The 12,231-nt window shown below is 42.1% G+C and overlaps 1 long non-coding RNA gene across 1 annotated transcript; it reads right to left on the bottom strand.

Annotated features, from left to right (window-relative positions):
* Positions 1-5,996: 5,996 nt before the first annotated feature.
* LOC111759009 (uncharacterized) lies at positions 5,997-9,358 on the bottom strand. Its single transcript, XR_002793108.3, has 3 exons — positions 8,611-9,358; positions 6,276-7,755; positions 5,997-6,188 (listed from the first exon to the last, which is right to left on the bottom strand). It is a non-coding gene; the product is annotated as an uncharacterized lncRNA (long non-coding RNA).
* Positions 9,359-12,231: the final 2,873 nt, after the last annotated feature.

Raw genomic sequence — 12,231 nt, forward strand, 5'->3', positions numbered from 1 at the left:
ACCCGGCCCATTCCCTGATTATCACAAGCACTGCTTCTTTTTATTCACACCTCCGTTTAAACATCACCTCCTCAGAGAAGACTTCATTGATGACCCAACCTCAAATGCCCCGTCACTAGAACCCTATTTTCATTCACTCTCTCTAAGCCATGTCTCAGTCTGATTTTTTCTCATTATTTATTTATTGTTACCCAACTGTTGATTTATTGTCCGCCAATCCCCAGCAGGACTATAAGGTCCACGTGAGCAAAGTCCTCGTCTCTCTTGTACCTGCTGTATTCACCGTGCCTCCGTAGGGCCGCCCTCTAGTAGGTGTTTGATAAATATTTATTTAAAGACTGAATAAATAACAGAAATCTCCATGAAGTATAGTGCATGAAGAAAACATATAATGTGGAAAGGAAGTGCATAATAGTAAGGCCTAATCTAGTTGTAGGGTCAGGGTAGGCTTGCCTGAATTAAAGACATTTTGAATTAGTGCTGCTTAAAGGATGAGTCGAAAGGGGTTGGGCACAGGGGTAGAGTTTTCCAGTCAGAGGTTACAGGGCAAGTCCTGAGGGGAGAGGAGTTTTGTTCATTGGAAGGACTGGAAGAAGTGTGAGACCAGAACACTGTGAAGGGGGAAGCATGGCCCGAGACAGGGGAAGGGGTCAGAGGACGCCGGCTTCAAAAGGTGACGTAAGGGTTGGAGACCCAGAGCAAGAACTCCCCAAAATATTTTAAGCAACGAAATGATTTGATTGGGTTTTCATTTTTACAAGATCATTCTAGCTGTTGCAAAGACTGTCGGAAGGGATGGGGCAGGAGACCCTTACAGTGGCCCAGGCAGGAAATGATGGTGACTTGGATTAAGGTTGAGGAGTGCAGATGGGGAGAGATTTCGTCAATAAATATTTAAGGAGTAGGAAGGACAGGACATGGTAATTTATGTGATGTATGTGGAAGGGAGAGAGGTAAGGGTGAGGAAAACATGAATTTTAGGCATGAGTAACTAGGCAGAAGCAAGTGGTACTGTATTGCTGAGAAAGAGAACAATGGAAGACTAGCAAATACGGGAAGGCGGGGGAAGCACTTGATTTTGTGCTTGATTTGAGACATGTTCCATTTGAGGAGCTTATGAGACATGTAAGAGTTGATGTAGAGCAGACACTTGGACATATGTATCTGGAGCTCTAAAGAGAGGAATGAGCCAGAGACACTTAAATGGGAGGTGAATGGGCAGGAATGTAACATGAAAAGAGAAGAGGACCAATTTCTGAGGAAGGACAAAACAGCCTGAGAGAGAGGAAATGCATTGGCACAGGAGATTGGGAAGGAGAGGCTTGAAAGTTGGGAGGAAAAGTTGGAGTGTGACATGTCATGGAAACCAGGAGAAGCCTTCCTGACCCATGTGCAACTCCCTCACATGTGATCATATCCCCTACTCTATGTTTCTTTTCCACGTTATACTTTCCTTTGTGTACTATACTTATGTATGTAATTGATGAATTCATTTAATAAATGTTTACTGAGCACTTACTATGTGCTAGAACTCAGCAAGTACAAGACAGGAAGGCCTTTGTTTGCATGACGTTCATCTTCTAGAAGGGATAAGGCATAAGGTTGGAATGTTTATTAGAAAAGGCCTGTTTAGATGGATTTGCCATTTAGATAGCAGTAACAGGGAGTGTTTTCAGATATGAAACCTATGCATTTTTTACTCCCCACCATGAGTGAGGGGCATTCATTGCCTCAGGAGGGGCAGCAGAGGAAGAAAGTTGAGGGGTCAATAAAGGAGATGTGCTGATGAGGTTAAAAAAGGGTAGAAACAGGAGACATCCAACAAAGCTGCTGAAGAAAGAAGAGGCTTTGGGCACAGAATAATATTCTAGAATGAATTAGTTTAAAAGAAAAGGGTGTAATAGGCAGATTCAAGGTCAGGGAGCGGTTGTGTGTAGGAAAAGGTCATTTGGAATGAAGAGGTTCAGGAAGTGAGTAGCCAAGGACCTGGATGGTGCTCCAGGGTGCTGCTGGTGCTGCCAGGGGAATGGCAGGAAATGGAGGAGAGAAGAAGGCTGTGCCAAAGTCCTTGGGGCCAATGCCTTTTGGTGATCAGCCTGGCTATGTGACCCACTCAGGGACTGAGAGTGGAGAGGGGTGGAGCCCTCAATAAAAATCTGGCTCTAGAGCTAGAAGAAGGGATAACGTATGCTGGAGGCAAACTCCAAATATTGGCCAAGGGCCATTGACAGTGGCCCCCAGTAGATGCTCTGTGTGGGACCAGCTGGCCTCAGGGCACCAGCCCTGGAGTTGGGGACAGGGGACTTCTCTTGTTCCCGTCAACCTTTAAGCCCCACACTCTATACTTCATGGTATTTGCAGTTTACCCTAAAGCTAGAGGCCTGGGTGTTATGCCAACAGTGGCTTCTGTCTTTAGACAAAAGCCACATGTCCCAAACATGTGGGACAGGCCAGGCTTGAGTTCCCTGTTCCCTTAAGCTGCAGGTGGAAGGACGCTGGCCCGTTATTTAGAGCAGTGCTTCTCAAACATGAGCGTACAACAGAACCACCTCAACGGGAAGGTTTGGTAAAACAGCGATTGCTGGGCCCTGCCCCCAGAGTTTCTGATTCTCCGAGGTGCCAGAGTAGGGTGTGAGCATCTGCATTTCTGGCAAGTTCCCAGGCAGCGGTGAAGCTGCTATTCCAGGGACCACGCTTTGAGAACCACTGTTTAGAGCAATAGTTCTCAATTCCAGCAGCACTAGAATCAACTGGGGGGGATTTTAAAACCAGTGGGTTCCTGGGTGATCTGGGATGAGGCCTGAGCATCAGCATTTTCCAAAGCTCCCAGGAGGTTGTAATAGACAATGAAGGCTGAGAATCGGATTCAGAGAATGCGTCCCACATGGGACAATTGATTTCTGTCTATCTGCAAGCAACAGTGGCTATTTACTTAATCAATTTGAACGTTCAGTTTCCAAGAGATAGTTCATTAGTGTGTTATGGCTCCGATATCCATGATATCCTCCTTTATGTGACTTTGTGACTTTTTTCCAGAGCGTCATAGAGTGTGCTTTTCCAGTCCAGGGGAAGGTTGTGGCATTTGTTTATCTGAAAAGACCTGTTTAGATGGATTTGCCATTTAAAGGGACATACGGAAATGTGGCATATTTCATTTCAGTAATGGAGGTGGTATGGCTCATGATGCCCACCGGCAGGTTTCCGCTTGGAACGCTTTATAACTGCCTGGTCAGTCTTGAGGGGCTTGGCGTACTTGAAGAACACATTTCATTCTGAAAGAGCTTACAATTTGGAACCCACAGAACTTGCATCTTAGGTTGTCTGCTTTCAGGAGCTGATAGCAACCATGATAAAAAGGTTGTGTGGTGGGGGTTTTTTGCACTCAGGAAGCCATCATTTATTTCTTACTTCTACTGATTTATCCTGAGCTAATTTAACTGCTCTACTATTGACCAGCTATAGCACCTTCTCTGGAGTCCATGATCTGAAAGTTTATCATTGTAACCACATTATAATGAGGTCCTTCCGGTATTCTTATAACCAAATTACATTAAACAAGCTGCAAGGGCTCTATCCCCACATTCCGCAGCATTTTCCTTCCCTTCTTTTTAAAAGCAAGCCTCTAATGTAATATAGTAACAACTGGCTGTGGTATTGTTTAAGAGTATGGATTTTAGTGTCTGGAAAAAGAGGGCTCAAATTCTAGTTAAAGCACTTTAATTTGGAGGGAAAATATATAACTTCTCTGAGTTTTAGTTTCTTCATCTGTAAAATGGGAATATTAAGTCACTTAGCAGAACTACTTTACAGGGTTATTCTATCAAAAGACACAATATACATAAGTACTTTTGGTAAATTTTTAAGTAAAATACAAATGTTAATTATTTCTTCCGTAACACTTACAGAACGCAATAAATGGTAAATAAAGTTTTGGAGATAATTGAGGCCTCAAAATTTTTATTTCAGTTGGAATGGAAACCAGCATACTTTCTTCTCCTGTGTTCAACGATCCTGGACCAGACCAAATAACTTATTTCTTTGCCCTAGGAAATACTTGCTCCTGAAAGATAAGGCTGAGGGGAAGCAGATTTAGCTCAACAGATAAGAGTGTCCACCTCCCACATGGGAGATCCAGGGTTCAAACCCAGGGCCTCCTGACCCATGTGGTGAGCTGGCCCACGCACAGCGCTGATGCACGCAAGGAGTGTTGTGCCATGCAGGGGTGTCCCCCACTTAGGGGAGCCCCACGCTCAAGGAGTGCACCCCATAAGGAGAGCCACCCAGTGCGAGAAAAATGCAGCCTGCCCAGGAGTAGCACCGCCCACATGGAGAGCTAACGCAGCAAGATGATGCAACAGAGACACAGATTCCAGGTGCCACTGACAATATAAGCAGACACAGAAGAGCACACAGTGAACGGACACAGAAAGTAGACAACTGGAGGGGGTGGGGACGGGGAAGGAGAGAGAAATAAAAGAAAAATAAATAAATCTTTAAAAGAAAAGACAGAGAATTAATTAAACTGGCATACTTATCAAGAGCAACAGCTTGCTCATCAGGACTCACTTCAAGACCCGCTCCTCGCCTTGCCCAACAGCCCAAAGCTATTGCCTTTTATACTCTGCCCATTCCCAGTTTCCTGCCTTGCATTACTTGCTGTAAAATCATGCATCGCAGGCCCTAAACCCCTACAAATATCCTCTCCTGGTTTTCCCCTTTTGAGACACAACCAAGACTCTGTCAAGGTGGTGCTCTCCCTTAATGCAATAAATCTAAGAAACTTAGCTGTGCTTGATCAACAGTTTTTCTGGTGGTCTTTTGGGAAGTTGAACATTGACACAATCGTATTGAAAATCTTTCCAAGATACAGAACCTCAACTTTTTCTCTATTGCAGGGATGGCTTAGCGTGAGGAATGGAATGGAATCTTAGCTATTTCCTGGTGTAATTCAGTGTATTAGGTCATCTTTTAGAATATTGACTTTTCATCCAAATTCATGGTACAGTAAAGTTCCAATTACTCCAAAACTCTTGATAATTGAGCCTAGGTTAAGTGAGAATGGAATGGAGGCGTTCTCAAAGCCAGCTACCTCCGAATCAGTGGGGCCGGGAGCCAGGAAAAGAGGAAGTCAAGTTCCATGGGAGCGTATGATGATCAGCCAGGGCTGGGGATTTCTGGTTCATTGTATCATTAACTGTGTAGAGTTGGGTTTCTCAAACTTCAGTGTGCTCAACAAATCATCTGAGGAGCTTATGAGGAATGCAGATTCGAGAGACCCATCCAGAGAGTCTAATTCATAGGCATCGAGTGCAGTCCCACAACCCATACTTTAAAGCAAGCATTCCATAGTTTTCTACAGACCACATTTTGAGTAGTGCTGTGGGAGAGGTTAGACCTTTGTTCTGGGCTTTAGTTTCATGCTTTGCAAAATGGGATTTCTAAGATTTTTGAATCGCAAGAGTTATCCAATTATTTTTCTGTGTCAGGACCCTGATGAAAATCGGCATAATGGAAGAGCAATTGGCAAATTTATTAATTAAGCTCCTGTTTTAAATATATTGTTAATGCTGCTTAGCTGCTTTAAATTCAATGTATTATCTTGAATATAATACCCAATCTCTAGGAATAAGTAAAAGTGTGCATAGTTTTCTTAAATATATTTGAAGTTTGCTCATCTTGAAATTTCAAATTAACTGATATTTTCTTATGTTCACAAATATAAGCAGTACACAAAGTCTTAAGTTAAATCAATATTGAGCTCCTAAATAGTCCAGATAACTGTAAGATATGAATAGAGGAGATGTGAAAGGTACATAATAATTATAAGACAAGGACAACTTTGATACAAAAAGAAAAAAGCTATGGGTCCAAAGGATAGGGAGCCCAATCTATAAGAAGATGATATTTTGAAATTGCGGATTTTATAGTATGTTAATTATTTCTCAATAATGCTGTTTTGAAGAATGAATATTTGGAAAAATACAACAAAACCAAAATTGAGATCGAAGTTTATTTCTTTTACACATTAAAAAAAGTCCAGGGATAGTCAATTCGGGAATGACACGGTTTCCCCAGGGTCAGAGAAGCAGGCTCCTTCCACATCCTTGCTCTGTCATCTTTAGCTTGTGGCTTCCACTTCCTGGTTCAAGATGGCTCCTTGAGTCTCACTTGCCATGTCTGCCTTTCACCTAGCAGAAAAGTGGGAGGAGAGGGTTAATGGCACAGAACTTCCCACTAAGGAACATCCAGAAGTTGCACAGGTCACCTCTACTTACATCATTGGCAGAAGTAAGTCACAGGAGCACACCCAACTTAGAGGGAGGCTGGGAAATGTAACCCTTGTTCAGAACAGCCATGTCTTGCCCTAAAATTCAGCAGGGGACAAAGCATCTATTATTAAGGAGGAGGAAGAACAAATTTACAGTCTATGCTGCATGCACATTCTGTGGGGGATCTTAAATATAATATGGGAATCGTTGTGCCTGATTCATCAAGCAACTTGGAGATGGTAAATTATTTGAAGGCAAAGTGTGACATTACTTTGCAAATGTAATCCATCTAGCAGTGATGTGAAGAATGGATTGAAGTGAAGAAAAACTAAGCAAAGAGGCCAAATAAGTGATTACACAAACAAAAGATAATACAAGCAGAATCTAGGACAATAGACAGGACACACTGAATTGAGAGGATAGAAACAAAGCATGTCATGACTGAATTTACTGGGAAGGGGGCAAGGAAGTGAGAAAGACTGGCAAGGCTTGATTATGACTTTCTAGAATGAAGGATTCACAAATGCAAATTTCTACAGAAGTACAGTAGACAAGTAATTGAGCAAATGGGCTTCTACCTCCCCAACAGGAAGGCAGGGGGTCGTTTAGGCGCCAAGCAACAGAAAAGCTACTCAGGCCCCTGGAGGCATATAGCTCAGACTTAGAATACCACTGGACAGGGTAAGGTGGAAATACCACTGGATTTTTTGAGATTTCTACAAGAGGGGAAATAAAACATGAATCAACATAAATCAATTTTATCAGCATATATCAATTCACATTTCAAAACCTCAATAAACTATCTTGTTAAATAAATATAAAATACTTACTAGACCATGGGTATGTAACCACTTTCACTCTCAGACCCCAAGATGGGCCATGATTATAAACTAAAGTTAGCATTTCTGCCCAATATGTCAATACCTAAGAACTAATATTTATGTAGTGTTTATAGTTTTGAAAGTACTTTAAAAACCCGACGCTAATCCATTTAATCATTCCCTTAAATGTGATTCCAATGTTACATGTGAGGAAACAGAGAAATAGCCATGTTGAGGGATGAAATGATATCAAAGCCTCCTGCCTCCTGACCCCAGATTTCCCACCTCTGCTATCTGAATGGGTGGGAAGTAGTGCTTCTGGATTGAGTGTGTGTGTGTGCATGTGAACGGTGCATTTTGGTTTTTACAAAAAGCTGAGAGTGCCCCCAAGTGATCTAGGAATTGCAATTTGTCATCTCCAGAAAAACTTCCTCTATGTGACCGGGAAGCTGTGTTCCTGGGATATGAGGTAGGCTCTTGAGACGAGGTGGTGTTTCTGACTTTCCTAAATCAGTTGTCCATGTTCTCTTGGTTGGTGTGGCAACTGGTCCTTCTGTTGCTCTTGATTTATGCACGTCTTTCATGTTGTTCACCGAACTTCTGCTGAAGAGACTGAGACTTCCGGGTTGGCTCATGACCCATCTGTATTTCTTAAATTCTTCCCACTGAAACTCACAAAGACACGAATCCTGCTTTGAGATTCCTTAAGAGAACTAAAATGCTACTATCTTGGAATAAAACCTATTTGGTGGGTAACGAAAAGATGAAATGTAGTGAGTTACTGATAACATAGGGATTATGGGAACAGCCTACATATCTCCTAATAGGGTTTTATGTGCCCTTTTTATTTATTGGCATGAGCAAATAATGTTATTCATTCATTGAAAAACAGAGGTTATAAAGGCTACATAGACACACAGAACAATGCATTATTTAATGAAGCAGTTAAGAAATTGAATGTGCTCTGTGGTTTTTATCATGTTAAATAAAAAGGAAAATGGCGGGAAGGAAATACACCAGCACGTTAACGTTGGTCATGTCTTGTTAAAGTAGCCTTTTATAAGGGCTCCCATTGGTTATAACCAGATTGGGTCCAGGTGGTGATCAATAATCGTATTAACACCTGGAGGAGTCCTTTAATTTAGGACTTGATGACGAGAACAGGGCTTGACGAGAATGCCTGAACCCATGCTGCAGAGCAAGAATTACAGGAGCGTTAACTCTTATTTTTACAATGGAGTTAGCAAAAGCACAGTAAATAGTCAGGATCTGGACCCAGATTATTTACTTTTGCAAGGCTTTGGACAAGTTACTTAACTTCTCTCTGCCTCCAGTTCCTCCTCTTTAAAACAGGAATAATAGAAACTGCCTGATGTTATCGTGATGATTAAGCAAGATAATATTGCCTGGCACACAGTAAGTACTCAATAAAAGTTATTAGAAAGATCCTGATATTGACTGTTTCCCTTCTTGCTAAGAAAGCGTGAATAATCATAATACAAGTGTAGCAGAAGAATTACCCTGTTTTGAGTGTTTGGCAACTTTACTGGCCCCTCCAGGTTGTTCTGAAAGCTTCTGATTACTTACAGCTTCTTTCTGGGTGGAATAACCCTGGCATTTCTGTGTCAATCTGATATGAGAGCTCTGTGGCCTCTCTTTTGGGTGGAAAATTAACTCCATATATAGTGCCCAAAATGAAAATCCATTTCCACAGGTGGGCAGAAAAGGCAGAGGCCGTGATGTTTCCAGAGTAACGCCGTCATACACCTTCCTTCCGCCTCTGCAGTGACCGGGTGTTACAGCTCTGACTCGCAGCCCCTTTTGTTAGCCTTGAGCAGGGTCAGGCTGGAAGGGCAATGGGTGCCTGCCACGGAGGGTCACGGTGTCGTTGCGAGGGGGGCAGAACAGGACAGTGACTGTAGCTTGGGCAAGTCAGTTCTCTCTGACCCTTAGGTCCTCGGGGTGAAAAACACAGCGCAGGGCTGGGTAGACTTCTTCCCACACTCACTCTCTTTGATTGTCCGCACCCCTTACAGCCACCACTTCCTCTGAAAAGACAAGGAAAACCGCGGGCCCTCACAGACTGCCACCAACTCAGAGAATCCCAGGCCCTTCTTCAACAGTAAATCCTGAGTAATAATCCTCGGGCAAAATCCAGGACCATTTTGCCATAGTCTGCTCTGGAGTGGAGGGTAGAGAAGGAGAGCTCCCTGCCCTGGAGCTGCGGGCTCTGCGCTTTCTGGGTGTCGGTTGTCGTTGCTGCAGGGGACCGTTGCCAACTCCTCTTCGAGACTCCTTTGCACCACCGTTGACTTCTCTCCCTCCCTCCCCACCCCCGCCCCCTTCTGAATTGCGATGGCTGATTTCTTCCGTAGCCTTTTCAGAAGTTCAGATTACTTTTGGCTTTAATCCAGGGCTTTGGTGATGAAAGAAAGGATATCATATTTCCTCCAGTCAGAGCAATATTTTCAGGGCGCAGCGGCCGAGACCCATGAGAAAGAAAACAAGAGGAGATGTGTGGTCACGGGTAATTCCCACCCAGCTCTTTCCTGCCCTGAGAAAAGTCCGGTGAGCATTTAGTCTCTGGAAAGCTGGACCAATCAGGCCCGCAGGCTGGATGCTGCCTGCAGGTGCCTTTTTAGCTGCTGGGTTGAAGGGAGGGCTCTTCTGCTGGTGCTGGATGGAGCTGCCGCCAGCCCTTGTCCTGCTTTCACGTTCTCATGACTGTCTGAGGTTGAAGAGGCCTTAATCATTGACGAAAATGTTTTCATGGTTTAATTCATAGGCATATTTTTGCTCCCTTATGAGAGAAGTTGTGGGTTTACAGAACAATCATGCCTAAAATATAGGATTGCTTATACCACCCCACTACCAACACCTTGCATTGGTGTGGAACATTTGTTACAATTGATGATAACACATTTTTATAGTTTTAACATTGTAACACTTGTTACAATTGATGACAGCACATTTGTAAAGTCCAGTGGTTTAACTTAAGTTTCACTGTTGGGGAGTTTGGTTCCATGTAACTAAAATTTAAATTTTTACTCTGTTACCATATGTGCAATTTAACATTTCCCCTTTAAATCTTATTCAGATAAATATTTCAGTGCTGTTAACTGCACTCACAATGTGCTACCAACACCACCATCCATTTCCAAAACATGGGCATCATTCCAAATTGGTACCCTGTACATTTTAAACTTTAACTTCCCATTCCCTATCCCCACCCCATCCTCTGGTAACCTATATTTTAGATTCTGACTATGAGTTTATTTATTATAATTGTTTCAAATCAATGAGAGCATATAATATTTGTCCTTTTGTGTCTTGCTTATTTCACTCAACATGGTGTGGAAGTTTCATTCATGTGGCCACATGCTTCAGGACTTCATTCCTTTTTATGGCTGAATAATATTTCATTTATTTTTTAAATTTTATTTTAATTTATTTTAATTTATTTTTATTTAATTTTTATTTATTCATTCATCAGTTGATGGACACTTGGGTCGCTTGCATCTTTGGCAATTGTAAATAATGTGCCTATTACCATCCATGTGCAAACATCTGTTCAAGTCCCTGCTCTCAGTTCTTTTGGGTATATATCTAGTAGTGAGATTCTCATGTCATATGGTAATTCTATACTTAGCTTTCTGAGGAACCAGCAAACTGTCTTCCACAGTGGCTGTAACATTTTACATGCCACCAGCAATGAATGAGTGTTCCTACTTCTCCATATCCTCTCTGTTTTTAAAATAGCAGCTCTTCTACTGGGTGTGAAATGGTATCTCATTGTGGGTTTGATTGACATTTCCCTAATAGCTAAAAATGATTGAGCATCTTTTCATGTGCTTTCTGGCTATTTGTAGTTTTTATTTATTTATTTATTTATTTAATGAGGTCTCATTTATGTTTTTTCTTTTGTTGCTTTTGCTTCGTATGTAAAGTCCAAGAGACCATTGCCTAACACAAGGTCCTAAAGATGCTTCCTTATTTTTTTTTCTAGGAGTTTGATAGTTCTTGGTCTTATATTTAGGTCTTTGATCCATTTTGAGCTAATTTTTTATATGGTATAAGTGTCCCCCTTTTTCTCTTAATTAAAGACTAGATTACCCAGCCCCATTTGTTGAAGAGATTATTCTTTCCCAAATGAGTAGTCTTTGCCACCTTGTCAAAAATCAGTTGGCCAAAAATGTGAGGATTGTTTTTCTGAGCTCTCAGTTAGATACTATTGGTCTATAGGCTGGTCCTTGTGCCAGTACCATGCTGTTTTGATTATTGTGGCTCTGTAATAAGTTTTTTTGTTGTTGTTTTATTTTGTTTTGTTTAGGAGTTTCTGGGGGTAAGCGGACTTGGCCCAGTGGTTAGGGCATCCATCTACCACATGGGAGGTCCGCGGTTGAAACCCTGGGCCTCCTTGATCTGTGTGGAGCTAGCCCATGCGCAGTGCTGATGCACGCAAGGAGTGCATCATGTGGGGAGCCCCACGTGCAAGGAGTGCACCCCGTAAGGAGAGCTGCCCAGCATGAAAGAAAGGGCAGCCTGCCCAGGAATGGCACCGCACACATGGAGAGCTGACACAACAAGATGATGCAAGAAAAAGAAACACAGATTCCTGTGCCACTGACAACAACAGAAGCAGACAAAGAAGAAGACGCAGCAAATAGACACAGAGAACAGAAAACTGGGGCAGGGAGGGAGGGGAAGAGGAGAGAGATAAATAAAGAAAGAAATCTTTAAAAAAAAAAAAAAAAAGGAGGTTCTGGGGATTGAATCCAAGACTTCATACACTGAAGCACATACTCGAATCACTGAGCTACACCAGCTCCTGTAATAAATTTTAAAAGACCAGGAAATGTGATTCCTCCATTCATTCTTCTTTTTCAAGATGGGTTTAGCTATTCGGGGCCCCTTACCCTTACATATAAAGTTGATGATTGACTTGTCCACTTCTGCAAAGAAGGTTGTTGGAAAAAAAAAAAAAAAAAAGAAGGTTGTTGGAATTTTATTGGGATTGCATTGAATCTATAAATTGCTTTGGATGGTATGGACATCTTAACAAAATTTAGTCTTCCAATCCATGAACACAGAATACCCTTCTATTTATTTAGGTCTTCTTTTATTTCTTTTAGCAATGTTTT

This window comes from Dasypus novemcinctus, chromosome 4 (genome assembly GCF_030445035.2).
Source record: "Dasypus novemcinctus isolate mDasNov1 chromosome 4, mDasNov1.1.hap2, whole genome shotgun sequence".
In the NCBI taxonomy this organism is placed as follows: Eukaryota; Metazoa; Chordata; class Mammalia; order Cingulata; family Dasypodidae; genus Dasypus; species Dasypus novemcinctus.